General features: G+C 34.4%; 1 long non-coding RNA gene across 1 annotated transcript in view; it reads right to left on the reverse strand.

The window, feature by feature from the left end:
- LOC123554815 (uncharacterized) overlaps positions 1 to 26264 on the reverse strand; it is a 50523-nt gene that overhangs the window by 23396 nt on the left and 863 nt on the right. The window lies entirely within an intron of this gene.

Here is a 26264-nt window from a genome sequence, read left to right on the forward strand (position 1 = left end):
TAGCATCATGGAGGAACACCATGGGATAGTTAGTGAGAGATAGGTGGATGTGATAGAGACACTGTAGCAACATAGGAAAGGAAGCTGGATGGGAAAGCTAGCTGAATGAGGATACAAGCACAGCAAATAAGCTGTATTGATAGAAAAGCAATAGAGTAAAATAAAGAGAACTGATCTAATCTTTCAGTCTTTAAATATGGAGCTTTTTAAAATACTTCATTTAATAAATCATATGCTGAACTAATTTCATACGGAATGTGAAGACAAGTCAAGAAATATGGTAAACTTAGAAGTAAACAATACTTATAGTAACCTGCTTAAGCCCGAGCTTTAATTGGGCGCATGAGCGGTATGGTACATTTCATTAACTCTCAAAACAAAGCAATCAAAGGATCTTCTACATTCTTTTTTTTTTAAATTTTGAATATATTCATTTTAAAGACCAAAATGGTTTGCAGTATGAAACTGCTCATTGACCTTTATGCAGTACAAGATTCTAAATCTGCACTAAAATGGTTACTCCCAAATCATAATATCCTCTTAACACTTATGTTTAAACTAAATTCAATCCACCAATGTAAATCCTTTTTGTGTGATTTTTTCACCACATACAGCTTCATTAAACTTGATGTGTAAGTACTATATTTGTAACAATTATTTTCTATGTTGAATAAAGAGATATGCTAGTTCCAATTTATTTAAAAATATTTCCAAAAAGAATGTAAATCATACTTGAAATACTGCCTATTTGACCTTTCACCACGTAAACTTGACCCTACAATATACCGGTATACTAAATTGACTGGACATGACTGAAAGTTGCATGATGAAAAGAGTTTTGCCAAGTTGATATAAGTCTTTTTCTGTGTTAAAGATATGGAATGTACATGAAAACCTGACCTTTGATCTCAAAATATGACCTTGACACTGACCCAACATGACTGAAAGTCATCTTACTTTGGTAAAACTTACGCCAACTTCTTTAAAATCTTTTAAACAGGTAAACAGATAAAGATTTTGCTACTGATCTCATCATACAACCTTGACCTTGAACTGACATGACTTTAAGTGGCCTCATTATCATAAAAAATATGTACTAAGTCAATACTAGAATTTAATTAAAACTCATCATTTTATTTTCAGCACAAAGTAGTGGACTGATGGTATTTATTTCAAAGTACAAATTAACCACATTAATAAATATTGCCAAAGGTGTTTTTCAAAATACTGAAATTCTGTCAAAAATTTATTCCACATGTATGTAGCATTAGGCTACTTTTGACTGAATTTGTAAAAAGCTATATATGTATATGTATGTGACATTTTAAGAAAATGAAGACCTGAATGTTTTATTTTTTCTTTAAGCTACAATTTTGTTAATAGCATTATATGCTTCCAAATGATCATCTCACAGATTTGAATACAAACACTTTCTTCCTGACTGCAAAGACAGAAATGCTCTATCAAATCCTTCCTTCAATTGTTGCTGACTTAATCTGTTTATACAAGAGGGCCATAATGGCCCTATATCGCTCACCTGTTATCACTGCACTTAAGGACAAGAAGGTCAAAAAATCATAATCAAGATCAATCAAAAGAATCATGAGAAAATATAGTTGAAAATTTCTTAAAGGTACAGATATGTTAAAAAAAACACCTAAAAATTGGAGGTACCATCCATGTTGTACCACAGAAAAGTGGTCTCCATTTTTCCCTATGGCCAATAATAAAAAAGTTACTAAATAAGCTATTTATAGTTACATAAAAGGGAAGTAATTAAAAAATTTATTGTAAGTGAACAAAAGAAGGATCTGCCAAATAAAAACAACAGCACCGCAATGCAACTCAAATGCAGAGTAATATACACACAAAACAAAGTCATATAACCTCTGACCCCTAAGTGTGACCTTGACCTTGAAGTGAGCCATCCGAAACATGCGCTCTGCACGTCGTTTCGATGAGGTGAACATTTGTGTCAGATTACTTTGAAATCCTTCAAGGGGTTCAAGAGTTACAGAGTGGAAGGGATATTGCTAACAAACAGACAGACAGACGGACACTGAGGCAATAACATAATACGTCCCTTAGGGCGTATAAAAAGAAATTGAGATCTTATGGTAATACAAGTTGTGTGCAAGTTTGGTTAAAATCAAATCATAAATGAAGCTGCTATTGTGCAGACAAGGTCAAAATAGCTAATTTTGGCCCTTTCAGGAGCCATAACTATGGAACCCATTATGGGATCTGGCCAGTTCAAGAAAGGAACCAAGATCTTATGGTGACACAAGTTTTGTGCAAGTTCGATTAAATTCAAATCATAAATGAAGCTGCTATTGTGCAGACAAGGTCAAAATAGCTAATTCTGGCCCTATCAGGGGCCATAACTCTGGAACCCATAAAGGAATCTGGCCGGTTCAAGAAAGGAGCCAAGATCTTATGGTGATACAAGCTGTGTGCAAGTTTGGTTAAATTCAAACCATAAATGAAGCTGCTATTGTGCAGACAAGGTCAAAATAGCTAATTCCGACCCTATCAGGGGCCATAACTCTGGAACCCATAAAGAAATCTGGCCGGTTCAAGAAAGGAACCAAGATCTTATGGTGATACAAGTTGTGTGCAAGTTTGGTTAAATTCAAATCATAAATGAAGCTGCTATTGTGCAGACAAGGTCAAAATAGCTAATTTTGGCCCTTTCAGGGGCCATAACTCTGAAACCCATAATGGGATCTGGCCAGTTCAAGAAAGGAACCAAGATCTTATGGTGATACAAGTTGTGTGCAAGTTTGGTTAAAATAAAGTCATAAATGAAACCACTTTCGTGCAGACAAGAAATTGTGGATGGACGACGGACGAAGGGCGATCACAAAAGCTCATCCTGTCACTATGTGACAGCTGAGCTAAAAATATATGCTTGAAATTTCAGAAATCAAAACTTAAAGAAGGGTATATTTTTACCATTTGTTTCTTAAAGTACCCAAGATAGGTTTCATGACCTACAAGTTTAAAATCATGCAATGTCTGTGAAAGATATAACATTGAAAAATAAAGTAAGTTCCTAAATTCAGCATTAACAAAAAAGTATATATACCATATCCCCATATTGCCCCTATATATATATGTGTGTGTAACACTTAAAAATCCTAAACTATATACTATTGCTTAGAGTTTCTGAATAAATAACAAAAATGTATAGAGTGGATAGGTCAGAAATTGAATAAATACATGATACATTTGTATGTGGCAAACAGGGCTGGAAGTCTAATGAGCAACAGACTATACCTTAATGCTGAAATACACAAGTTCAATATTAGTGAGTTAAGCCACTATTTCTTTACATAGTCCTACCATATTCCAAACAGCTAAGTTTTACAGATTTGTTTGAGAAATATGCTGTATTCTGATATTAACCAGTAGCAAGCAATTATAGTGAGCTACAAAGTATTTTCCAAAGATGATCAATGCTATAGGAATTTTGACTAAACATGGGAGAAAAGTAACATTTTTTGAATTGTGGGACAAAATCAGGTGACCTGTAAACATAAACAACATAAATGAATGCAAAGTATCTTTTAATGCAGACAATTATTATGAACCAGCAGCCAGTCACCCTGTTTCCCTTATCAAAGACTTTTTCAGTATTTTTGAAAGATGACCTATACCCTTACCTTTTGAAATTTTAATGGCAATTTTGTCAAAACAGTTAACCACCTAAAATTGAAAACACCAATATACACATGCTACTTTACAATTTCTCCATATCTGCTATAAAATCAGCTAAAAGATTATAAAATTAATGCTTCAAAAATAAACGACATTGTCTTTAAATGCAATATTTAAACATGAACCAGTAGTAGTATTTCCCCCATTTCAAATAATCACTAACAGATTTAATGTGTACAATCTTTCAAAAACCTGATCATTTATATTATATACTTACTCTACAGAATGTAGTCCCTTTTAGATAATATTTTGTAGCAAATATGTTGCCAAAAATAAATTTATTATGATTTATTCATAAACCTTTACCCAGTACCTCTTTGCCATTTTATCTTGGGTAAGTATTGACCAGAAACTGTTCCGTTTTTGTTTTGTTTTTAAGTACCCTGTGACCTGACTCTAGTATCTGTTAATACAAACTGTTTAAGTTTGCTTATACACACAAAGTTTGGTGACAAGATTTTGTTTTAATAACTGTTATAGTGACCTTGACCTTGAGCACAAAAGGCCCAAATACATCCCAAGTTAGGTCATGCTATATTATATGCAACTCCAACTGGTCAGAATAGGTCATTCCAAATAATCTTACTGACCAGAAGTTTTTTTTCTTCTAGTTTTTAGTAACAGTGACCTTGGCTCTGGTGGCCCTAACTGCAATTCAACACGAATTTTGACCTTGATCCCTAAAGCCTTACATACTATATTATAAAGCTAGGTCCCCATAATATTATAAACTTAATGCTATACATTTCTCTTTGTGACAATATGTTTACTAGGAAAGCAACACGGAACTGAACCAAATGGCCTCAACTAGCTTACACACCAGGTTTGGTGACACTATGTCAGTCTGGACATAAATTATTAACCAGCAGCCCCAATTGGTGCCGTTAGCCCCATTCTTTAACCAAATCACAAACGGAAACCTGTTACTCACCAAAAACTCTTGTTATTAAAGAAAGCTAGGTCTAAATTTATATAAGTTTACTACACACACTAAGTTGGTGACAAAAGTATCAATCTGACCTACAAACACAGACTGAGCCGGCTTGTCAGCCCACCTTACTACGTTACTTTAAGTACCCCCATGTGGTCACCAGGATTTTCAGAATTGCAACATGGAAGTGATAATGATTCACTAAAATCCATTGCATATTAAACCTGATTTATTATATGATGAATCTGGACAAGTGCTGTCATGTGTGACCTAATATTTGAGGAAGAGACCAGACTCTCAACACATTTCATTATTAACATTTTTTAAGTTTCAGTATTGTTACCGAGACACAATATAAGTTCTAGTAGTTAAATGAATGTGTATAATACATGTGCCCTTGTCTGTGACCTTGAGATTTGATTACTGACCAGACTATCCTACACAACATAGCATCATGCTGAACATAGCATTTGAATTACTTATATACTAAAGTAGACTTATGAAAATACATGAAAATGATTGAAATTTAATGGTACATTACACTCAATTTGACTTGGAACTTTAGTGCATGCAGGGTATGTGCAGGGATGCTGAACAATGCAGGAGAACAGTGCAAGGGAAGGATGCAAAGGAAGGATGAACATAAAGTCCCGTATCAAAATTGTAGTATAAAGTACCTTAGAAGATTCTAGAACCTTAAAAATGATAATGTTACCAGCAGATGTATGTTATACAAAATGTCTGCCCTCAACATTTTACCAAGTTGCATTAATTTTGAACTTTCTAGAAAATGATCAGCTAAATTTGTCTGCCCAAAATATGTTAGAAAGTGTAACCAATTTGGAAAATATCATTATTAAGATGGAAAGATATTAAAATGCCAAAATGACTGCTTTTTAGAGAAAACTGGTCGAGAGCCTGATGATCCGTTCCAAATTAAGCCAATAGCTTTTGGAAAGACACTAACTGGTTCAATGGTTTTCCTAATTAACCTTTTAGAGGATACTGGTTCAAATATATTGTTATTTGTAAACCAAACTGACCATTGGGAGGATACTGGTTCAGACCTGACCTGGTTGACTATTGAGAGGATACTGGTTCAGACCTGACATTGGTTTTCCTATTAACCTTTTAGAGGATTCCAGTTCAAACATATTGCAAACCATGTTGACTATTGAGAGGATACTGGTGCAGACCAGTCATTGGTTCTCCCAATTAACCTTTTAGAGGATACCAGTTCAAAAATAATGTAAACCATGTTGACAAGTTTACTATTGAGATGATACTGGTTCAGACCTGGCATTGGTTTTCCTATTGACCTTTTAGAGATACCAGTTCAAATATATTTTTAACCAACTTGACTACTGAGAAGATACTGGTTCAGACCTGACACTGCTTTTCCTATTAACCTTTTAGAGATACCAGTTCAAATATATTGTAAACCATGTTGACTAATGAGAGCATACTGGTTCAGATCTGACATTGGTTTTCCCAATTAACCTTTTAGAGGATGATAGCTGGTTCTAATCTATTGAAAACCAAGTTGACTATGAGAGGATACCGGTTCAGACCTGACATGGTTTTCCCAATTAACAAGTTCAAATATATTGTAATCCAAGTTGACTATTGAGAGGATACTGGTTCAGATCTGGCACTGGTTTTCCCAGTTGACCTTTTAGAGGATTACTGGTTCAGTTTCATTTTAAACCAAGTTGATTATTGAGAGATAACTGGTTCAGACCTGACATTTCCTAATTAACCTGTTAGAGGATACTAACTGGATCAGTTTTATTGTAAACTAAATTGTAACTATTGAGAGATTACTGGTTCAGACCAAACATTGATTTTCCCAATTAACCTTTTAGAGGATACTGGATCAGGTTTGTTGTAAACCAAATTGACTATTGGGAGATTACTTGTTCAGACCCGACAGTGTTTTCCCAATTAACCTGTTAGAGGATACTTATTCAGATCTAATGTAAACCAAGAAAATGTCTATTGAGAGGCTGTTGGTTCACAGCATTGACATGTTTTCCCAAATTAATGTTTTAGAAGATACTGGTTCAGAGCAATTGCAAATCAAGACAATGACTTTTGACAGAGTATTGGTTTTAGAACTACAACATATTTTTACCCAATTAATTTATTTTGAGAATTAATTTTAGAGTATAGGCCTACTGGTTCATTTCTCTGGAAAATCAAGATGTTGCATTTTATTTTTGAGATAACTGATTAAGTCCTGACCCAAACAAACGAACGTACTCGACTTCAACAAATTTCATCATATAATCAGGATATACATGTGTTATGCAAAATAAATAAGTTATGGCCCTTTTCATGGTTCACCACATCCAAATATATTGCCATTAATAGCAAACAAAGCTGTTTCGGTTATTTTATTTTTTGACAAGCCTAAACACTTAATGACAGTACTACTTACAAATTAAGATGTTTATGCATTAAATCAGCAAAGCCACCAAACCTCCCCTTTTGTATGTGTCAAACGGAATGATGTTCCAGGCAATGAGATGAAATGCAAAAGCCTTAACTGTATCTCAATGCAAGGATATTTATAATTTTATTTCCCCTTTTTGTACTTTGACATTTTTGTAACTTTGTAACTCCAACAAATAAAAACAGAATTCAATTGCACTGAATATTTTGACAAATAACAATGAGATTAAATGCAATGTGCAAGAACCATAACTCTGTATCGAATATATATCTTCTCCTATACTTTCATCATATCGTTGCACTCGTTCAATTTTGTATGTGAGGGATTTTTGCCAAGGGAGCCATATGGAGGAACAGTATTCAAGCTGTGGGTTGACATTCTAGTAAGAGTTGTAAGATGTTTCTGACAGTTGAACCACACACTGGATAACCGGCTATCTTGACGCCCGCTGGAAATGTAACTCAGCTGGAAATGTAACGCAGCTGTAAATAGGTAGGTAAAGTTTTTCATTTATTTCTATTAAAACGAAGCCAATTCTTGCAAATCAACTTGACAGTTTTATCAAGGAATGACCATTGCTTACATTTACAATTGCTGGGCCAAAAACGATCGTTATGTTTTGAGATATTCTCTAACAATTTCTTCACTTTGAAAAATCGAGCAAAAATCCAAAGTTTTGCGCAAATTGTTTTGTTTATGAACAACCTGTGAAAAATTTTATCATCTGGTTGAACAGATGTGTCCTTTTGGAACACCTGTGTGAAGTTTCCGGGTTCTACGTTATTCCTGAAAAAGTATATTAGCCGTTAAATAGGCATGGTCGAAAAAAAAAGACTGTCGAAAACGGCCGCTGTATTTGCAAAAGGCAGTCGTTGAAGTCAGCTGTCGGCTATCGAGAATACAGCTGTATCAAAGTAAAAAAAAATGTCTTGTAGACATGTAATATGCCCCGTAGAGTCTCTTCTTTATGTATATTTTGGATCTGTTTTGTCTGTCTGTGTTTTTGCGACTTCTTTCGTCTTTAATTTGTGTAAAATGTGTATACTTGCAGTCCGTAAACAGTTTGAATATACTTATGTATGGTCCTTATTGCCTTGTCGAGTAATTCTGGTTGATTTCATTATCATTGTCCGTTTGGTTTAGGGTCTAAAAGTTGCTTAGTTCCTTTCGTCTGTCCGTTCGTCCGCCCGCAGTGTCTTGTCCGGAATCTGATTCTACATGCACGTGAACAATTTCCTCGTGTGCAGAACCTGAACTTGTCCTCTAATTGATTTTTGGATCTAAGATATCCAAATGACATCTATCATGTTTTGAAGTACGGGATTGGCAGTACAAATCAATAGGCTATCATTGTACCTCTGAGTCACATTTATACACGAATCTTAGTAGATAAGGTATATACACGAATACACTAAAAGTCTGTGTTTTATGGCAGCTTATTTATGGCTTATAATACTGTGTATGCGTAAAACTTTTATTTTTAAACAAAAAGACATTATGTATGTGAAACAATATACAATACCTAGCGTTGTACAAAATAACAGTGTAAGACAGAAAGAGCAAATGCGTAAACTGCACAAAAGGGGATAACTCTTGTGACATAAATTCTGGGATCCGTTATCGTAAGATCGTAAAAAAGCAAAGAACAGTTCCGATCTACCTTGTTATATGTTGATTAAAGCTACATGTGACTGCCATGCTAAGAAATAACTAATTAACATTCATGTGAGATTTTGCAAAGTACTGCTTATTTAGATTTGAAACAATCGTTTTCAATCGTTTGCCTCTATACATCAACAACTTGCAGTTTTAGACCATGAATAAACTGGTATTTGTTGAAAAGGTATTTATGAATAAAACAAAATAGCAGATTTACATTAGGAGCAATTAAATAATTATGTATGAGCAAATAATATTATACACCATCTAGCACCATCAAAGACTGACGGCCAGAAGCAATCATTTGCACTTGCAAAACCCAAGGTGAAATTACTTTCTGTAGCAGCCCGGAGGCACCTGTAGTGGTTTTCCTCCACCAACAAAAGCTGGCAAAATTGCAATATGCACTGTATTGCTTCGGTGTAACTGCAAAAAAATATATGGTTGGCTTTCGCATGCTGGAAAAATGGCAAGAACGCGTGAACTACGTTTAAATTCAGCCCGGGTGTGAAGGAATATAGTCCTAAAGCCTCTTGAAATGAAAGTGCCAATTTTAAAAATAATTACTTTTCCGTCAAATCACTACCAGTAATACTTTTTACTTACAAAAGTATTCAAAATCATCGGAGTTAATGGATAGTCTATAAATGCTAACATCTGAGTTCAACGACAGCACTAGCGGCCGTTTTCGACAGTCTTTTTTTTTCGACCATGCCTATTTCACGGCTAATATACTTTTTCAGGAATAACGTAGAACCCGGAAACTTCACACAGGTGTTCCGAAAGGACACATCTGTTCAACCAGATGATAAAATTTTTCACACGTTGTTCATAAACAAAACAATTTGCGCAAAACTTTGGATTTTTGCTCGATTTTTCAAAGTGAAGAAATTGTTAGAGAATATCTCAAAACATAACGATCGTTTTTGGCCCAGAAATTGTAAATGTAAGCAATGGTCATTCCTTGATAAAACAGTCAAGTTGATTTGCAAGAATTGGCTTCGTTTTAATAGAAATAAATGAAAAACTTTACCTACCTATTTACAGCTGCGTTACATTTCCAGCTGAGTTACATTTCCAGCGGGCGTCAAGATAGCCGGTTATCCAGTGTGATAATACACATACATTTCTTTGAGTTCCAAAGACCTTCTGTAAATCTTGACCTGCCAATCTTCATTATTCAGTGTCTTGCAGAAGTCTATGCACTGGCTATCAAAAAAATTGCCAACTCACTTTCCCTTAGTAACGGACCTTTAATCTATTTCACACCATTCAAAATGGTTTTATTCCGGTTACATAGAAAATTTGGCCTCTGCCTTGGTAAGACTTCAAAACTGACCTTGTGACCTACTTTTTAACATAAAATTGCCAAGTTTCTATTTTGACCTTAGTTTAATGAATAGGGGTAGAAAATACCTCTTTACAGTGTTAACATTGGTTTTCTATGATTTTTAACTTCATGACCTACTTTACCCACAAGCTTGTATATAAGATAAGTAAAGGTCTCCTGTGTTGTGCTAACAAGGATTTATTTATGACCTGACCTAGGGACCTATTTTATGAGTGATGACAAAGTGCATACATTTTTAGGATAAAGGAATATAGTAACAATATAAATTATGACAATTTATGCTAATTCCAGGGCTGTAACCTTGGTGGTTTTTGGAACAACTCTGTTCACTATTGAACTTTACCAAAATATCTTCTATTATCCAATTACAACTTCCTTATGATTTTGTTCGATTTCATAAAATTTGCCCCTAGGATTAAATATTCAAGAAAATTGAAATCAACTCTTGCATGCATTCAACTCATTTACCTGGCCACTTAAACATTACACATATATTATATCAACTTTTAAAACCACTGTATTTTACAAAATTATTCCTTATACAGACATTGCAAATGATTTTCCAAGATGCCAATTAATTTCAGTAAATTTAATTAATAAAGAAAACATTTTTGATAAACAATGCCAAAGTTTTAAAAAGTATAATATTTCTGTTACATTGCAAGAACGCCACATTAATAATACAAACTGTCAAAAAAGACCTTTTTGGAAGTATTACCCACAAAAATTTTGATACAGCAATTTTCTACCTTAGCAATCTTATTAATTTTTTTCTTGACCTTGTAACCTGGTCAGTACTAAAGATCCCTGTTTGAATTAAATGCACCATAAACCAAAATTTATTCACTTTCAACAGGACTGACTTTCATACCTTAAATTTACTTTACAACACCAGCCATCGAGTATAGTACAAATACTAAGAAATAGTAACCAACACTTCACTCCTTTGTCAAACAATGCTAGAAACAACAAAAGTACCATACCAATCAAATTAATTCTTATTTTTACAATTCTCTACTACAAGAGATGTAACATTACTCTGGAAAGCTTTTCACTTTCATATTATATAACATGACCTACACATTCAGTATGATTGAGATCAAAGAACAAAAACTTTACTAAATAAATAAAGACAACCAGTATCAATTGGAAATTTTGACTAATTCAAGGGGCATTACTCTGGAGATACTGGTCTTAACTTAGTGATATTGACCTTTACTCCGACTTTATTGGCAGTTGCAAAATATCAAATACCCTTTCATCCAGCAGACAACATTAGTTTTACAATTTTGACTAATTCAAGGGCAGCGACTCTGGTGCTACAGTTATAAAACTTGACCTGGATTATATAGAAATAGTGTATTTGAGATCAAAGGAAAGTAAAAACTGAGCAGAAGACAGTCATTATTTACAATCTGACAGTAAAGGACAGTACATTTGTACCGTATTTTCCCGTATTAAGGCCCCCCCTCTAATTAACGCCCCCCACCCGTTTTGGAGGGAAAAAATGTCAACAAGAACGAAAAAAAAAGTCACCTACCTCATTTTTATAAGTCAACATAATAAGTAATTTACAGTATGTATCCAATGTATTAAGAAATAAACACACTTTTAAACAGTCCATGTACCGTAAATCCAAAATGTTTATACTAAGTACGGTACGTATCCAATCATCAAATAGAAAATTAAATGGTAAATCCATTTTTGATTTGTTTTTGCACCACCCGCGCACAAGCTTCCTGTCGTCTTTAAACAAATTTGCGGCAAAGTGTTAACCTTTTCTTCGGCAGTTTTAATAATTTTTAATTTAAAAGCTGGCACATAAGCAGCGTGTCAAACCACTGGCATTGTGTATTGCTACCCGCATGTACTAAAGAAAATATTATCGGAGTACACAGCTGTTTGGGTATGGTGACATAATGTGTAATGTCGCGAGCGTGTCACGAAATACATGAGGTACCGTTTTTAAATGCATAATTTTAAGACACACTGTATTAAATTGGATGCCAAATAATTACGTTTTGGGGGAATTAAACAACACAGAAACACTTTACAGTTGGTTTGAACGATGTTTTTAAGTTTTTTATTTTTTTACCTCAAATGTAACTCCCCGGGGGCGTATATTCGGGAAAATACGGTAATTGTGGAGAAAATGGTCCAAAAAGGCTACTTATCAAATTTAGTCTAGATTGTTACAGAGATACAAACTAACAAATTTGGTGGTTAAAATCAACGTTAGGAATATCCCTTGGTTCTGGGACTAGAATTTAAGTACCCAAAAGCAATGATTTTTCAAATATTAATTTTTGAAAACCATTATATTGCAGAGCTTAAAAGCTTCAAGTTTTAAATTGCTTAGAAAGGATTCTATCAAACAGCAAAAACTCATACAGGCTGAATTGTTTTGAATTTATTTCTGTGGTAGGCCATTTAATTGAAATTGCTTCTTCATAGTTACCATATTTCCATGATGATAAACCAGTTTTCTAGTTGAAATATTTTTGTAATTAAAAGTTGCTAAATATTAAAAGACTGAAAGACTAAGGTCAAGAAGAACAATAGCTAGATGAAAAGCTAGCTGGCTGTATACAACCATACAATTTAGCAGCTTTAGCTAGCTTGATGGAAGAAATATACAAACTGGTAGCACACAGGAGAGCTACTTAGATTTAATGTATAGCTGGTATAAAGGAGATGTGTTTGGGGAATGTAATATACTGCCAATAAGACCTATAAGGATATTGGAATATATAGGCTATAGGCTTTAAGAAGCAAAGAATGTAAAGTGCTCCCTAGAAGAAACATGGGCTGGCTGGCTGTATGCAACATCTTTCTTGGTAGCAGCTTTGACTAGCTTGATGGATGAAATATACAACCCGGCAGTACATGCGAGAGCTAGATATAATTATGGCCCTAATGGCAGTAGGGGATAGGTAGCTAGAGACAGGTGGATGTGATAGTTAGAAGGAAGAAATATATACCCTAGCAGCATCATGGGGGACACCATGGGATAGCTAGTTAGAGATAGATGGATGTGGTAGTTAGAAGGAAGAAATATATACCCTAGTAGCATCATGGGTGGACACCATGGGATAGCTAGTTAGAGAAAAATGGAGGAGGTAGAAGGAAGATATATACCCTAGTAGCATCACGAGGGTACACCATGGGATAGCTAGTTAGCGATAGATAGATGTGGTAGTTAAAGAATGAAGAAATATATACCCTAGTAGCATCATGGGGGGACACCATGGGTTAGCTAGCTAGGGCTAGGTGGATGTGATAGAAGATATACCCTAGTAGCATCATGTGGGGACACCATGGGATAGCTATCTAAGGCTAGGTGGGTGTGATAGTTAGAAGGAAGATATATAGACCCTGAAAGTAGCATCATGGAGGAACACCATGGGATAGTTAGTGAGAGATAGGTGGATGTGATAGAGACACTGTAGCAGCATAGGAAAGGAAGCTGGATAGGAAAGCTAGCTGAATGAAGATGCAAGCACAGCAAATAATCTGTATTGATAGAAAAGCAATAGAGTAAAATAAAGAGAACTGATCTAATCTTTCAGTCTTTAAATATGGAGCTTTTTAAAATACTTCATTTAATAAATCATATGCTGAACTGATTTCATACGGAATGTGAAGACAGGTCAAGAAATATGGTAAACTTAGAAGTAAACAATACTTATAGTAACCTGCTTAAGCCCGAGCTTTAATTGGGCGCATGAGCGGTATGGCACATTTCATTAACTCTCAAAACAAAGCAATCAAAGGATCTTCTACATTCTTTTTTTTTTTTAAATTTTGAATATATTCATTTTAAAGACCAAAATGGTTTGCAGTATGAAACTGCTCATTGACCTTTATGTAGTACAAGATACTAAATCTGCACTAAAATGGTTACTCCCAAATCATAATATCCTCTTAACACTTATGTTTAAACTAAATTCAATCCACCAATGTAAATCCGTTTTGTGTGATTTTTTCACCACATACAGCTTCATTAAACTTGATGTGTAAGTACTATATTTGTTATTTTCTATGTTGAATAAAGAGATATGCTAGTTCCAATTTATTTAAAAATATTTCCAAAAAGAATGTAAATCATACTTGAAATACTGCCTATTTGACCTTTCACCACGTAAACTTGACCCTACAATATACCGGTATACTAAATTGACTGGACATGACTGAAAGTTGCATGATGAAAAGAATTTTGCCAAGTTGATATAAGTCTTTTTCTGTGTTAAAGATATGGAATGTACATGAAAACCTGACCTTTGATCTCAAAATATGACCTTGACACTGACCCAACATGAAAGTCATCTTACTTTGGTAAAACTTACGCCAACTTCTTTAAAATCTTTTAAACAGGTAAACAGATAAAGATTTTGCTACTGATCTCATCATACAACCTTGACCTTGAACTGACATGACTTTCAGTGGCCTCATTATCATAAAAAATATGTACTAAGTCAATACTAGAATTTAATTAAAACTCATCATTTTATTTTCAGCACAAAGTAGTGAACTGATGGTATTTATTTCAAAGTACAAATTAACCACATTAATAAATATTGCCAAAGGTGTTTTTCAAAATACTGAAATTCTGTCAAAAATTTATTCCACATGTATGTAGCATTAGGCTACTTTTGACTGAATTTGTAAAAAGCTATATATGTATATGTATGTGACATTTTAAGAAAATGAAGACCTGAATGTTTTATTTTTTCTTTAAGCTACAATTTTGTTAATAGCATTATATGCTTCCAAATGATCATCTCACAGATTTGAATACAAACACTTTCTTCCTGACTGCAAAGACAGAAGTGCTCTATCAAATCCTTCCTTCAATTGTTGCTGACTTAATCTGTTTATACAAGAGGGCCATAATGGCCCTATATCGCTCACCTGTTATCATTGCACTTAAGGACAAGAAGGTCAAAAAATCATAATCAAGATCAATCAAAAGAATCATGAGAAAATATAGTTGAAAATTTCTTAAAGGTACAGATATGTCAAAAAACACCTAAAAATTGGAGGTACCATCCATGTTGTACCACAGAAAAGTGGTCTCCATTTTTCCCTATGGCCAATAATAAAAAAGTTACTAAATAAGCTATTTATAGTTACATAAAAGGGAAGTAATTAAAATAAATTATTGTAAGTGAACAAAAGAAGGATCTGCCAAATAAAAACAAGAGCACCGCAATGCAACTCAAATTTATGCAGAGTAATATACACACAAAACAAAGTCATATAACCTCTGACCCCTAAGTGTGACCTTGACCTTGAAGTGAGCCATCCGAAACATGCGCTCTGCACGTCGTTTCGATGAGGTGAACATTTGTGTCAGGTTGCTTTGAAATCCTTCAAGGGGTTCAAGAGTTACAGAGCGGAAGGGATATTGCTAACAAACAGACAGACAGACGGACACTGAGGCAATAACATAATACGTCCCTTAGGGCGTATAAAAAGAAATTGAGATCTTATGGTAATACAAGTTGTGTGCAAGTTTGGTTAAAATCAAATCATAAATGAAGCTGCTTTTGTGCAGACAAGGTCAAAATAGCTAATTTTGGCCCTTTCAGGAGCCATAACTATGGAACCCATTATGGGATCTGGCCAGTTCAAGAAAGGAACAAAGATCTTATGGTGACACAAGTTTTGTGCAAGTTTGATTAAATTCAAATCATAAATGAAGCTGCTATTGTGCAGACAAGGTCAAAATAGCTAATTCTGGCCCTATCAGGGGTCATAACTCTGGAACCCATAAAGGAATCTGGCCGGTTCAAGAAAGGAACCAAGATCTTATGGTGATACAAGCTGTGTGCAAGTTTGGTTAAATTCAAATCATAAATGAAGCTGCTATTGTGCAGACAAGGTCAAAATAGCTAATTCCGACCCTATCAGGGGCCATAACTCTGGAACCCATAAAGAAATCTGGCCGGTTCAAGAAAGGCACCAAGATCTTATGGTGATACAAGTTGTGTGCAAGTTTGGTTAAATTCAAATCATAAATGAAGCTGCTATTGTGCAGACAAGGTCAAAATAGCTAATTTTGGCCCTTTCAGGGGCCATAACTATGAAACCCATAATAGGATCTGGCCAGTTCAAGAAAGGAACCAAGATCTTATGGTGATACAAGTTGTGTGCAAGTTTGGTTAAAATAAAATCATAAATGAAACCACTATTGTGCAGACAAGAAATTGTGGATGGACGACGGACGAAGGGCGATCACAAAAGCTCATCCTATCACTATGTGACAGCTGAGCTAAAAATATATGCTTGAAATTTCAGAAATCAAACTTAAAGAAAGGTATCTTTTTACCATTTGTTTCTTAAAGTAGTTCCCAAGATAGGTTTCATGACCTACAAGTTTAAAATCATGCAATGTCTGTGAAAGATATAACATTGAAAAACAAGTGAATGAAGTATTGCCATGCAATACAAAGTCCCCTTCTGGAAGGCACCTAATTTTCTCTACTGCAGTATAACATAATGAACTGATATCTGTCAATGATGTATACAATATGTTATAACAAAACACTTGGATTAAAATGTGCATATATAAAAACCCACAGTTGTTTTCATATTGATTTTTTTGGCTGATTATAAAAATGTTATCATGTAAGTTATTTATAGTAAAAACAAAGGGAAATTAATCTTTAAAAAAAAAAAAAAAAAAAAAAAAAAAATCTATATAATATAAGTCCACAAGAAACTCTTTACCAGGTAGAGATAGGTCAAAATACACCTAAAAATTGGATGTAACATGCATGCTGTACCACAGAAAAGTGGTCTCGATTTTTCTCTACCGCCAGTAATAAAAAAGTTACAATAAAATCTATTTATAGTAATAACAAAGGGACGTAATTCTAAAAACAAGGGTGCCTCATGGTGGTGAACATTTGGTCCAAGTTACATCAAAATCCCTCCATGCATGAAGAAGAAATGTTCCGTACAAAGTTATTCTTGAATTTGACCTTTAACCTCTAAATATGACCTTGACCTTAGACCTAGGGTACTGGTTCTTGCGCATGACATGTTGTCTCATCCAGGGGAATATTTGTGCCAACTGATATCTAAATCCTGCTTTGCATGACAAAGTTATAGACCGGACAGGAAAAAAATCCTCTTGACCTTTGATCTCAAAGTGTGACCTTGACCTTTAAGCTAGGGTACTGGGTGTTGCGCATGACACGTTGTCTCATCATGGGAAACATTTATGCCAAGTAATATTGTAATCCCTTGATGGATGACAGAGTTCTGGATCGGACAGGGAAAAACCTTATTGACCTTTGACCTCCAATTGTGACCTTGACCTTTGAGCTAAGGGTCTGGACTTTGCGCATGACATGTTGTCTCATCATGGGGAACATTTGTGCCACGTAATATTAAAATCCCTTCATGGATGGCAGAGTTATGGAGGGGACAGGAAAAAAACTCTGTTGACCTTTGACCCCCAATTGTGACCTTGACCTTTGAGCTAGGGGTCCGGGATTTGCGCATGACACATCGTCTCATCATGGGGAACACTTGTGCTAAGTGATATTAAAATCCCTTAATGAATGTTAGAGTTATGGACCGGACACAAAACAGACCCTGTTCATGCTATGTTAACGTTTGACTGCTAAGTGTGACCTTGTCCTTTGAGCTAGGGGTCTGAAAGTTGTGCATGACACATCGTCTTATTATGAGGTACATTTGTGCCAAGTAATATTAAAATCCCTTCATAGATGGGAGAGTTATGGACCGGACAGGAAAAAAGCCTTGTTGACCTTTGACCTCCAATTGTGACCTTGACCTTTAAGCTAGGGGTCCAGGTTTTGCGCACAACACGTCGTCTCCTCATGGGGAACATTTGTGCCAAGTAATATTAAAATCTCTTCATGGATGGGAGAGTTATGGACCGGACAGGAAAAAAGCCCTGTTGACCTTTGACCTCCAATTGTGACCTTGACCTTTGAGCTAGGGGTCCGGGATTTGTGCATGACACATCATCTCATCATGGGGAACATTTATGCCAAGTAATACTAAAATCCCTTCTAGGATGGGAGAGTTGTGGACCGGACAGGAAAAAAGCCCTGTTGACCTTTGACCTCCAATTGTGACCTTGACCTTTGAGCTAGGGGTCCGGGTTTTGCGCATGACACGTCTTCTCATCATGGGGAACATTTGTGCCAAGTAATATTAAAATCCCTTCATGGATGACAGAGTTATGGACCGGACACGAAATTGCGGACGGACGGACGGAAAAGTGCATTCCTATAGTCCCCGAAACTGGTTTTCAACCAGTAGGGGACTAATAAAGTAAGTTCCTAAATTGAGCATTAACAAAAAAGTATATATACCATATCCCCATATTGCCCCTATATATATATGTGTGTAACACTTAAAAATCCTAAACTATATACTATTGCTTAGAGTTTCTGAATAAATAACAAAAATGTATAGAGTGGATAGGTCAGAAATTGAATAAATACATGATACATTTGTATGTGGCAAACAGGGCTGGAAGTCTAATGAGAAACAGACTATACCTTAATGCTGAAATACACAAGTTCAATATTAGTGAGTTAAGCCACTATTTCTTTACATAGTCCTACCATATTCCAAACAGCTAAGTTTTACAGATTTGTTTGAGAAATATGCTGTATTCTGATATTAACCAGTAGCAAGCAATTATAGTGAGCTACAAAGTATTTTTAAAAGATGATCAATGCTATAGGAATTTTGACTAAACATGGGAGAAAAGTAACAATTTTTGAATTGTGGGACAAAATCAGCTGACCTGTAAAACAACATAAATGAATGCAAAGTATCTTTTAATGCAGACAATTATTATGAACCAGCAGCCAGTCACCCTGTTTCCCTTATCAAAGACTTTTTCAGTATTTTTGAAAGATGACCTATACCCTTACCTTTTGAAATTTTAATGGCAATTTTGTCAAAACAGTTAACCACCTAAAATTGAAAACACCAATATACACAGTCATGTTACTTTACAATTTCCCTATATCTGACAGCTATAAAATCAGCTAAAAGATTACAAAATTAATGCTTCAAAAATAAATGACATTGTCCTTAAATGCAATATTTAAACATGAACCAGTACCAATGTTTCCCCCATTTCAAATAATCACTAACAGATTTAATGTATACAATCTTTCAAAAACCTGATCTTTTATATTATATACTTACTCTACAGAATCTAGTCCCTTTTAGATAATATTTTGTTGCCAAAAATAAATTTATTATGATTTATTCATAAACCTTTACCCAGTATCTCTTTGCCATTTTGTCTTGGGTAAGTATTGACCAGAAACTGTTTTTAAGTACCCTGTGACCTGACTCTAGTATCTGTTAATACAAACTGTTTAAGTTTGCTTATACACACAAAGTTTTGTGACAAGATTTTGTTTTAATAACTGTTATAGTGACCTTGACCTTGAGCACAAAAGGTCCAAATACATCCCAAGTTAGGTCATGCTATATTATATGCAACTCCAACTGGTCAGAATAGGTCATTCCAAATAATCTTACTGACCATAAGTTTTTTTTCTTCTAGTTTTCAGTAACAGTGACCTTGGCTCTGGTGGCCCTAACTGCAATTCAACACCAATTTTGACCTTGATCCCTAAAGCCTTACATACTATATTATAAAGCTAGGTCCCCATAATATTATAAACTAAATGCTATACATTTCTCTTTGTGACAATATGTTTACTAGGAAAGCAACACGGAACTGAACCAAATGGCCTCAACTAGCTTACACACCAGGTTTGGTGACACTATGTCAGTCTGGACATAAATTATTAACCAGCAGCCCCAATTGGTGCCGTTAGCCCCATTCTTTAACCAAATCACAAAAAGAAACCTGTTACTCACCAAAAACTCTTGTTATTAAAGAAAGCTAGGTCTAAATTTATATAAGTTTACTACACACACTAAGCTGGTGACAAAAGTATCAATCTGACCTACAACACAGACTGAGCCGGCTTGTCAGCCCACCTTACTACGTTACTTTAAGTACCCCCATGTGGTCAACACATTTCATTATTAACATTTTTTAAGTTTCAGTATTGTTACCGAGACACAATATAAGTTCTAGTAATTAAATGAATGTGTATAATACATGTGCCCTTGTCTGTGACCTTGAGATTTGATTACTGACCAGACTATCCTACACAACATAACATCATGCTGAATATTTCATTTGAATTACTTATATACTAAAGTAGACTTATGAAAATACATGAAAATGATTGAAATTTAATGGTACATTACACTCAATTTGCCTTGGAACTTTAGTGCATGCAGGGTATGTGCAGGGATGCTGAACAATGCAGGAGAACAGTGCAAGGGAAGGATGAACATAAAGTCCCGTATCAAAATTGTAGTATAAAGTACCTTAGAAGATTCTAGAACCTTAAAAATGATAATGTTACCAGCAGATGTATGTTATGCAAAAAGTCTGCCCTCAACATTTTACCAAGTTGCATTAATTTTGAACTTTCTAGAAAATGATTAGCTAAATTTGTCTGCCCAAAATATGTTAGAAAGTGTAACCAATTTGGAAAATATCATTATTAAGATGGAAAGATATTAAAATGCCAAAATGACTGCTTTTTAGAGAAAACTGGTCGAGAGCCTGATGATCCGTTCCAAATTAAGCAAATAGCTTTTGGAAAGACACTAACTGGTTCAATGGTTTTCCTAATTAACCTTTTAGAGGATACTGGTTCAAATATATTGTTATGTGTAAACCAAACTGACCATTGGGAGGATACTGGTTCAGACCTGACCTGGTTGACTATTGAGAGAATACTGGTTCAGACCTGACATTGGTTTTCCTATTAACCTTTTAGAGGATTCCAGTTCAAAAATATTGCAAACCATGTTGACTATTGAGAGGATACTGGTGCAGACCAGTCATTGGTTTTCCCAATTAACCTTTTAGAGGATACCAGTTCAAAAATAATGTAAACCATTTTGACAAGTTTACTATTGAGATGATACTGGTTCAGACCTGGCATTGGTTTTCCTATTGACCTTTTAGAGATACCAGTTCAACTATATTGTAAACCAACTTGACTACTGAGAAGATACTGGTTCAGACCTGACACTGGTTTTCCTATTAACCTTTTAGAGATACCGGTTCAAATATATTGTAAACCATGTTGACTAATGAGAGCATACTGGTTCAGATCTGACATTGGTTTTCCCAATTAACCTGTTACAGGATGATAGCTGGTTCTAATCTATTGAAAACCAAGTTGACTATGAGAGGATACTGGTTCAGACCTGACATGGTTTTCCCAATTAACCAGTTCAAATATATTGTAATCCAAGTTGACTATTGAGAGGATACTGGTTCAGATCTGGCACTGGTTTTCCCAGTTGACCTTTTAGAGGATTACTGGTTCAGTTTCATTTTAAACCAAGTTGATTATTGAGAGATAACTGGTTCAGACCTGACATTTCCTAATTAACCTGTTAGAGGATACTAACTGGATCAGTTTTATTGTAAACTAAATTGTAACTATTGAGAGATTACTGGTTCAGACCAGACATTGATTTTCCAAATTAACCTTTTAGAGGATACTGGATCAGTTTTGTTGTAAACCAAATTGACTATTGGGAGATTACTTGTTCAGACCCGACAGTGTTTTCCCAATTAACCTGTTAGAGGATACTTGTTCAGATCTAATGTAAACCAAGAAAATGTCTATTGAGAGGCTGTTGGTTCACAGCATTGACATGTTTATCCCAAATTAATGTTTTAGAAGATACTGGTTCAGAGCAATTGCAAATCAAGACAATGACTTTTGACAGAGTATTGGTTTTAGAACTACAACATATTTTTACCCAATTAATTTATTTTGAGAATTAATTTTAGAGTATAGGCCTACTGGTTCATTTCTCTGGAAAATCAAGATGTTGCATTTTATTTTTGAGATAATCAAAGTCCTGACCCAAACAAACGAAAGTACTCGACTTCAACAAATTTCATCATATAATCAGGATATACATGTGTTATGCAAAATAAATAAGTTATGGCCCTTTTCATGGTTCACCACATCCAAATATATTGCCATTAATAGCAAACAAAGCTGTTTCGGTTATTTTATTTTTTGACAAGCCTAAACACTTAATGACAGTACTACTTACAAATTAAGATGTTTATGCATTAAATCAGCAAAGCCACCAAACCTCCCCTTTTGTATGTGTCAAACGGAATGATGTTCCAGGCAATGAGATGAAATGCAAAAGCCTTAACTGTATCTCAATGCAAGGATATTTATAATTTTATTTCCCCTTTTTGTACTTTGACATTTTTGTAACTTTGTAACTCCAACAAATAAAAACAGAATTCAATTGCACTGAATATTTTGACAAATAACAATGAGATTAAATGCAATGTGCAAGAACCATAACTCTGTATCGAATATATATCTTCTATACTTTCTTCATAGTCAAAACTTTGTTCATATAGATAAATAGAAAGATCCTGATATCAAATAACTTTGTAAAAAGGTTACAGCCCGGACAAGATCTAACATGACCTTTGACCCTATAAGTATATATCCTTAAACTTTAAGAACAAAAACCTGTATCTTACTGCAAACACTGTTTCAAATTGTGGCAAACATTTATGCCAAATAAACAAATATTGCTCTATGCAATGGACAGATGTATAATATACCTAACAGCCATTTTAAGGACATGTTGACCTTACTGCAAGAAGACTTGAAAAATAACAATGAAAGGAAATATTATTTTGTAACCATATTGTAGAGATGGTACCTACCCAAATAAATCAAAGGGGGACAACTCTGAATTGACCAATAAACTGAAGCCAACATTAAATATTGATCAAAAGTGAAAGAAAAATCAGATAGGTCCTTTCTCAAACAACTTATCAGACAGACAAAATATGACCTACATTTTTTTAAATCCCTTTGTATTCAATATACAATATGCACGCTTTTCTCATGACTTACACTGACAGTTATTTTGTAAGTTGTAGTGAGGCCCTGATAGAAAGTTTAGTAATGCATGAAGATTATATAGAATGATGCATAGTTTTTTACATTCCTTTGAAGAAAATTAACGACATTAAGAAACCTTATTAAGTTTTGATCTTTTAGCCAAAGTTATTTATCAATGGTGATACATTGGTTTACACAACATTTATATATCAAAATGTAAAATGTATATATCCAACAATGAGAAATAACAAAAAAAGTTAAATTGGTAACACAAAAATTCATTGTCGTCAAATATAATTACAATGGATTAAGGTAGTGGTTGTAATTATTACATGTTAAGGTAGCTGAGAGGTAATGACTCTATGTAATGTATTTTAAGCAATTCTCAATTTAAACAGTCTCTGGAGGGAACTAGCACGGATCATTTGCTTTCCTTGAAAAACGAATAAATGCTGAAAAAGCATATGGAGATTACTCTATATGATGATTTTCGTTACAGGCCAACTACCCTAAACAAACTAAAAGGTGTTTTATTTATTGTTGAAAACAAAGTAATCGGATAATTTCAGATATCAACATTAATTTAAAACTTATACTGTTTACAAAACTTGAAAAAAGGTTTTTGTTGGGGCCTCTCATTTACAAATATATCAACAATTATCACCTGAATTGAGTGCATTCATGAGTGGATAATATTGATGGTAAAATGGTGTAGGGGTTTGTTTACAATATAAAATCTTTAGTAACTTCTTTAAGGTACATTTTTGGTATCGTTTTGGTAAGCTTATAATAAAAAGCATGTCATTCTCTTTCACTCAGAATTTTTTCAAGCGTTTTAGACTCTTGGCTAGTCTTGGAATTTGACTTTATTAAAAGACAAAAGGAAGTTCAGTATAGGCTCTTTCAAACTGTTGAAAGTAGAGTAAACTTACATTATACTCTATTGAATTTATTTAGCTGTGGGAGCTTTTGATATAGACTATAATTTGGGAAGTCCTAAAATCTTTGAAAAACGGTCAATACAAGAGTTGTTCATTTTGCTTCAGATATTTTGAGAAAGTCATTTTTTAGATATCAAATATTTCTATTTTTGACATGGAGAAGAGGAAAACCATAAATATATTTAGAAAATTGGTGCACTTAGCTATCATTTCACTCTGAAAAAAACCTGTAAAGATGAATTTGAATATTTTAGGTACCATCTCTACATATTGCATTGACAGGAAACTGGTTCAAGCCTAATACATCATGACACGCTGCTTTACCACAAACAATATTTCTTGCAAAACTGCTCTAAAGCACGCCATGTACCCGGATAATCCTAACTCTGTTCAGCGACCCTAACTCAGTGCTCGAAGTTCTTTGATCTACCCACCCCTGCAGGGATGTGGGATTCCTATGTCCAACTTTTCCGACTCGTGATTTTTTGCCGGCGGACAAGTGCATTTTTCATTCTGTGTGTCCACGGACAAGCATACGTTTTCAGGTATGAAATGAGAAAACATAAAATATCATTTAGATTGTGTGTTGCTTCAAGTGTATGGAGGTGATAAAGATAATGGGTTCTTTGACTAGGTCTCGCACACACTGTAACTCGGTGACTATGATAAAATATCAGAGAAGATTTAGATACAAGAACATTTATTTAACGTCGGAAAAGTATAAACATATAACGCTAGCTTAAAGCTATTTTCCGACAAACACATGTAAATAAGCTCAACATAAGTAAAACAGCTGTAATAAAATGTAAATATGTTAAAGCACATTAAAGCAAATAAAGCATCTGGCTCTAAGTAGATAGAAACAAATCACAAATTATCACATACATGTTACAGCGCATTAAAACAAAATAGCACATAATTATGTACTAGCAAATAAAACGAAAAAGTAATTTACCACATACAGATTTAGCACATTTAAAGCAACATAAAAAAATTAGCTGACACTACACAAAAATAAGAAGAGTCACATTTTACAACATGCATTTAAAAAAAAACAGCATAAAAGAAGAAACCATATACATGCTAAAGGGAACATAAGAACTACTTAAAGTAGCTGAAGAAAAATATTTGCATCATCAGCATATAGCATTCTGTAACTAAAACTAAAAAAAGGAAAAAAGGGTTACACACAGAGAACTAAAAGGACATTTAAAGACATCAGAAACGTAAACAACTTAAAAAAAGTATTATGACAAGTTTGTAAGTAGAATTCCAACTGCTGAGACAATAAGTCACTGTCAAAGGAAATATTTGACCCAGTAGTCAGCCAAATTAAAATCAAAAGCACACAGAGATCGCAGGTATGACTAAAACAAGTAGGAACGTTTTAAGAGTCTTTCTCTGAATTCATCTGGCTTTGCACCATTGCATGGCCAGTGTTTCGGGCATGACCTCAAAAGATCCTGAACACTGCTTACGCGATTTCAGACTTTTATAAACGTTAAAAGGCAAATATTTCAACAACTTATATTTTACCACAGTTACTGTAATATGCTTTTCTTTTCATTGTCCTAGATAAAGAACTCAAACTCCAGTCTATTTGCGCTTTCATGAAGGTTTAATATTACAAATCAGAGCAAGTGAAATTTGACTATGGACAAGTAGATTTTAAGTGTCCGTGGACAAGTGAAAAATGTAAGGATACCCACATCCCTGTCCCGTCAGTCCATGCATCACTCCCCCACCCCACCACACCACACACACTTTTATTCCCTATTTACCGTCTGAAAAATATCATATTTAATAATTAATCATAAATCTAATCCCATTTAAACAATATCAAAAATATTCCATTAGCACCTCTATAAAAATCTCTTACACTATACGATATACAAGATTTGAAACAAACACAATTCTTCTGAAACAGAGAGTGTGTGTGTGTGTGTGTGTGTGTGTGTGTGTGTGTGTGTGTGAGAGAGAGAGAGAGAGAGAGAGAGAGAGAGAGAGAGAGAGAGAGGGAGATAGGGTTGGGAACTACAGAACTTCGAACATCGGTGGTATTAAATAATTTCTTATGTAAATATACTAATAATTTTGACTTTATACTGAGTTACTTTTTAGGGTTTATCCAGATTTTTCCAAACATTGCTATTTGCATAATATTAAAATTATGAAAAAATATTTGACTGTAGTGGGCATACATTAACATCTT

The sequence above is a fragment of the Mercenaria mercenaria genome, chromosome 7, assembly GCF_021730395.1.
Source record: "Mercenaria mercenaria strain notata chromosome 7, MADL_Memer_1, whole genome shotgun sequence".
NCBI classification, from domain to species: Eukaryota; Metazoa; Mollusca; class Bivalvia; order Venerida; family Veneridae; genus Mercenaria; species Mercenaria mercenaria.